This window comes from Elaeis guineensis, chromosome 7 (genome assembly GCF_000442705.2).
Source record: "Elaeis guineensis isolate ETL-2024a chromosome 7, EG11, whole genome shotgun sequence".
In the NCBI taxonomy this organism is placed as follows: Eukaryota; Viridiplantae; Streptophyta; class Magnoliopsida; order Arecales; family Arecaceae; genus Elaeis; species Elaeis guineensis.
In genome coordinates, this window is record NC_025999.2 from 69,720,251 (window position 1) to 69,726,631 (window position 6,381).

General features: G+C 37.1%; 1 non-coding gene across 1 annotated transcript; it reads right to left on the minus strand.

Moving 5' to 3' along the window:
- Nucleotides 1-1,262: 1,262 nt before the first annotated feature.
- LOC140859594 (small nucleolar RNA R71) lies at nt 1,263-1,368 on the minus strand. Its single transcript, XR_012143132.1, has one exon. It is a non-coding gene; the product is annotated as a small nucleolar RNA R71 (small nucleolar RNA).
- Nucleotides 1,369-6,381: the final 5,013 nt, after the last annotated feature.

Consider the following 6,381-nt stretch of genomic DNA (forward strand, 5'->3'; position numbering starts at 1 on the left):
CACTTAAATTTATTTTCTTGCAAAAAAAAAAAAAAATTAAAAAAATATATATATAAAAAGATAAAATTATATAAAAAAAAAAAAACCACTGACATTTCATAACACTTAACTAAAATAGCGTAACCTCAAATATAAAAATTTTTAACCTGATTGGACACCTTGTTTCCTTGCATTGCATCTCCATAATTAATCTTAAGGGCAATAACCCATTAACCAGATAAGGTGGGGATTTGATCACCCTTCCTTGGCCCACAAATCACTCCCTTGCATTTGCATAACCTAGACCTTAATTTAAAATCAACTAGACGTCAGCCTAGGAATTTCGAGCTCAATAGGATAAGAAAGCTCTAGAGTTGAACCGAGTGCGGATTGGTTAATTGCTCGGTGTCTAAGGCAAGTGGTTAAAGAAAGTGGTTTTCAATTGGTTCCGTTGACTGACCTGGCCAACTTAGTTGGTGTCTAAGGAAAGCAACGAGCAGGGAACCTCCCAATCTTATGCTTATCTGGCCGAGTCAGTTAGTCAGTCTTGAGCTTGGAGTGCTCAAAAGCAATCTTGAAAGTTAGGAGCTGTCTAGATCTAAGTTAACCCTAGGATAGAGAGTATATGATTGTTTAAGTTGATTGCAATTAACATCTAAACATTAATTAATTTCTCCCTTTTCATAGATTTAAGGTTCTTAGGTTCTTCTCTTTAGATTTTCTTCATTCTTTTCTCACTTTATTATAAAAATATATATTAAAAAAAAAAAAAAATTTCTGTGTGTGCTCTACAGTATAATTGTAAGGTGTATGCTTGGCCGTAGATCGTTACGATCAGAAATTCAACCTTTTGATCCAGAAATAGAAAGAACTTTAGAGCCTACAGACATAAAAAGATGGACCGAAATCAGGAGAATGATCCACCCAAGCAATTGAAGGAGTACTTTACTCCTTCCACATATACCTACTCTCCTTGTATTCAAGTACCTCCTGTGGAGGCCACTCAATATGAAATTAAGTCCAGTATAATCCAAATGTTACCTTCATTTTATGGACTTAGTAATGAAGACCCTTATAAACATCTTGAAGAATTTCTTGAGATATGCTCAACTGTCAAAATTCACAACTTCTCCGATGATGCTCTTAGGTTGAAATTATTCCTTTTTTCACTTAAGGACAAAGCCAAATACTGGCTACATACTTTGGATTCCATGACTATATCAACCTGGGACCAGCTGCAAGGAGAGTTTCTCAAGAAATATTTTTCCATAGGAAAAACTAATCAAATAAGGAAAGCCATAACTAGTTTTTCCCAATTAGATGGAGAAATGTTTCATGAAACATGGGAGAGATTAAAAGACCTTATTAGAAAATGTCCCCACCATGCTGTACCCAAGTGGCAGTTAATCCAATATTTTTATGATGGGCTCTCTGAAAGACATCGACAAATGGTCGATGCATCATGCGGTGGGACATTTATGCTGAAAAGTGAGGATGAGGCATGGCAACTGTTTGAAATTTTAAGTGAAAATTCATTACATCATATGTCTGCCTCTATTAGAGATAAACCCATGTTAAACTCAAAAAGAGGTGGAATATATGAAGTAGGAAATGCCATAGATATCCATCAAAAGGTAGATGAACTGTCCCAAAAATTAGATCGTCTTCTAAACACTGGACAATCCCCGATTCCACCTAATCCAATCCAAGAAGTTTGTGCATTGTGTGCAAGTCCAAACCATTTTGTTAGTGAATGCCCAGCCGCACCCCAATTTCTGAGTTTGTGTACGAGCAGGTTCAGCAAGTCCAACAAGCTCGCAGACCAGGAAACGATCCATATTCGAACACTTATAACCCCGGCTGGAGAAACCATCCAAATTTTTCCTGGAGACCACAACCAGTGGTTGGTCCTGCCACACCTCGACCTCAATATCAAGACCCAACATATAGGCATGGACCATACCATCAATTCCAAAATGTTCCTCAACCGTCTACTACTGGTCACAGCTCAGCTTTTGAGGAAAAAGTCCTGAAAGCACTAGAAAGATTAGAAGTCAACACTCAAATCCTTAACTCCCACACACAATCTATTGCTAAGCTAGAGACCCAAATAGGTCAACTAGCAACTGCATTCAGTAGGAGGGAAGGAGGAAAATTACCTAGCCAACCAGAGAGCAACCCAAGAGGGCAATTTGTGATTGAGAGTTCTAATACCCCAGAAGCTTTTTCTGAACATGCCAAATCAATCATGACTCTGAGAAATGGGAAGGTCATTGAACACACTAGTAAAACCAATGAGACTGACCCTAAACCTCTAACCGAATCCAAATCACCCAAGAATAAGGAGGACCTGAAAATAGAGAAGGAACCAACTGCATCGGAATCATCTTACTTGCCTAAAGCCTCATTTCGGATGCCCTGAAAGCCCCTATTCCTGCAGATAAGAAGGGAGGAAAACTCGATGAGATGTTGGAATTGTTTAAGCAAGTCCAAATTAATCTTCCCCTTCTAGATGCAATCAAACAGGTCCCTGCTTATGCCAAATTTTTGAAGGATTTGTGCACCCAAAAACGTAAATCTAGATCACAAATCCCAAAGAAAGTACGTCTCACTGAACAGGCTAGTTCTGTCGTCCAGCATGCCACTCCTCCAAAGCTTAAAGACCTAGGAGCCCCCATCATTTCCTGTGTTATAGGAGATTATCACATTGAAAAAGCTCTTTTAGATTTAGGGGCAAGTGTGAATCTTTTACCTAGTTCGGTGTATGAACTTTTTGGATTCGGAGAACTGAAACCCACATCAGTCACATTACAGTTAGCCGACAGATCAATTAAAGAACCACGTGGAATGCTTGAGGATGTCTTGGTCAAGGTAGATGAGTTTTACTTTCCAGTTGATTTTTGGTTCTCGATATGGAATTAAGTGGCAACCCCAGACAAATTCCCATTATCTTAGGACGACCTTTCCTAGCTACGGCGAATGCATGCATCAATTGTAGGACAGGAGTCATGGACGTATCGTTTGGGAATAAGAAACTGAGACTGAATGTGTTTGGTGCTTCCCAAGGACCATCAATGGATAGTTGCTTCAAAGTAGATACACTAGAAGATATTTAGAAGATGCAACACCCACAATTCTAGCACCTGAACCCTTAGATACTTGCTTGGCTCACTTTGGAGTGTATGACTTTAAGGGATATATGAAAGAAGTTAACATATTGTTGGATACACCACATGATAAAACCACTCCTCCATGGACAATCAAGTATGAGCCATTACCCATCTTTTGTTGGTTTTATTGCATATGACGTCTGGCTGAAGACGTAAAACTTAGCGCTTGTTGGGAGGCAACCCAACGATTTCATATTTTTTTTTCTTTATCGCAGCTCAGGAATTTAGAACAAGAGCCTATTAATCAATGAAGCTATCTTCAACTGCCGAAGTAAAATTATCCCAGGTGCACTCTCTCCTTTTATTTTCTTTGCTTTCTTACTCCATTGAGGACAATGTAGATTAAGTTGGGGGGGAAGGAAATTAATCAAATCCTCGAGTATGGTCAGAAATAATTAGTTTTGTGTATTCAAATTTTATTTTGATTAAGAGTCAAATAGGCATCCTAATAAATGAATGATTAACGGTCAAGATAATTTTAGAGATACTGAGGAATAAATTATTAAGAAAATCCAATGAATGGTAGGGTTTAAACTAGACCAAATTTTAGGAGTGATTCTACAACCTTCTTCTTACTGATCTTAATAAAGAATCTGCTTCATGAGAAATTGGGTGGAAAGATCGAGGTATGCAAAACTTCTCCTTAAAAAAAAAAAAAAAAAAAAGAGAGAGAGAGAAAAACAACATTGGTCTCCTACTGAGTAACCGGGCCCTTTCGCCTAAGTAAGCGTTGTGGTTCGCGTAAAAAGGTAGGCAATGTTATATATATATATATATATATATATATATATATATATAAAAAGGACTAAATTGCAAGAAGATAATAAACCTCTTTTCCATTAAGTTAGAGGATTTAAAGAGTAAAGTGGAGAGTTGGTGAAAGAAAAGCTCTGAAATTTTTTTAGTTAAAACTCAGCCACTAATTGGGTCAAATTGATAATCCAATGAAATATCTCTTTAATGGTCTGACCAAGTAACATCTACCTTTTGGGATGCCTAATCTACTTTTTATTCAAAATCAAGTCGGTATACAATGTTGATATATATATTTTACTCGAGGACGAGCAAAATTCAAGTTGGGAGGTGTGATAAACACTTAATTTAAGTATTTTAAATTAAGAAATTATATTTAATTTATCTTATTTATTAAGAATTTGATGTTTCTTTCGATGTTTTATAGGAAAGGTGATCGCCGATACAAAGAGTCCGATTCATAGATCAAAAAGATTCAAGTTTGAAGAAAATTGGACTTAAAATAAAATTAAAATAAAAGAAAAATGCATCCGGTATTATAGAAAATGAAGATACTATGCAAGGAATCCAAAAAGGATATAGATGTCATTATGAAGAAACTTTTGTTTCTTTTTGGAATATAAAAAAAAAAAGGAAAAGGTTTCACGTGAATTTTTTTTGGCTCCTGGGCGCTTGAATCCTTTGGCGCGTGAATCCTTTGGCGCGTGAACATGGGAAGCTGGCGCGTGGACGTGGTTTGGATGCGGGACGCAGGACGCGGTTTGGACGCGGGGACGGACGCGGGACGCGGGCAGGACGCGGGCAGGCGCGCACCGCAGACACAGTGGTGAGCAAATTAAAGAAAAAATTTTTATTTGGAGATATTTCAAGTGGAAAGATTTGTATTTTTTTTAGTCCCACATCGGAAAACCATGTAAAACTCCTCCCCCCTAATATCTATAAAAAGGCTTTTGTACTCCCATTAGAGGGGGGAGCCCAGAAATTCTTCTAGAGCCTTGCATAGAGGAACAGAAAGGGACTACTTCATGAGCAGCTAGGCTAGCAGTCTCGGGAGTGGAGAAGAAATTTTGTAACGACACAGAGATGGTTTATTGTTCTAAACTTTTCTGTATTTCTTTATATGCAATAAAGATTATGCTTTTTATTTAAATTGTCATGAGTTCTTTATTTGCTCCCTATAATATGCTTTTATTTATGCTTTCTTGTTAGATTAATATTAGGAACAACTTTTACTTTCCGGAGATGCGTCGTGATCTACGGATACGGGGCGTGCCGAGGAAAGAAGAGTTGTGTACCTAGTCTTTTCGGAGACGCGCCGTGATCTACGGGTACGGAGCGTGCCGAGGAAAGATAGGTATTTTTCCTAAGATTAATCACATCTATTTAGTTAAAAAAGAGATACAACTCTGTTAGTGCAAATTAATTCAAAACTCCCGAGCTCTTTTTATTTTTTAATTACCTCAATTTTACGATAATTTATTTTCTAAATCAAAAAAAAAATGCTTCTTTCTTTTACCTTGCAATTTCAATTTAGCCCAAGATCCCTGAGGATACGATCTCGACTCATCCTACCTACATAGTGAGTAGAGTTACTTTTGGTGCTATCAACGACTACGCATCAGTAGGACATGAGGAAAGAACCACAAAGATATTTGCTCAGATACACACTGATGTGTGTGGCCCATTCGATATGCCGGTCAAAGAAAGTTATTCCTACTTTATAACCTTTATCGATGATTTTTTATTGTATGGATACGTGTATCTGATCATGAGGCGCAAGTCTATAACCTTTAAAAGTTCAAAGAATTCATAAATGAAATAGAGAAATAAACTGAAAGGCCTCTTAAGTTCTTTGATCAGATCGAGGTGTCAAATATCTTAGTGAAAAATTTCTAGGTTATCTCAAGGAGTACAGTATAGTCTCACAGTGGACTCCACCTGGAGCGCCTCAACTCAACAGGATTTCAAAATAAGAAATTAGATCTTATTAGATATGGTTCGATCTATAATGAGCTTCACTGATCTTTCTATTTTTTTTGGAGGATCATAGACTATTAACTGTAATTTATATACTGAACAGGGTTCTGTCTAAAATCGTTCTTACCACTCATATGAGAAATAGCATGATAAAAACCAAGTCTGAGTCATATTAAGATTTAAGATTGTCCAGTCTATGTCAAGCTACAACAGACGGACAAGTTAGAAACTAGATCCCTTAAAGCTCGCTTCATTGATTATCCTAAAAGTCTTTAGGATATCATTTCTATCTTCCAGAAAATCACAATATGATTGTGAGTCAGCATGTATTTTTTTTAAAAAAATAATTTATTCAAGATGAAGATATAGAGAGATAGATTAGGCTCGAAGAGAAAGTCTCTAAAGAGCCACGAGCTTTGAACCTGAGAAACCGATTCAGTTAAAGCCAATCCGCGCATCTCCTCCTCCACCTCATAGGTTAAATAGGATTTTCTGTCCTCCT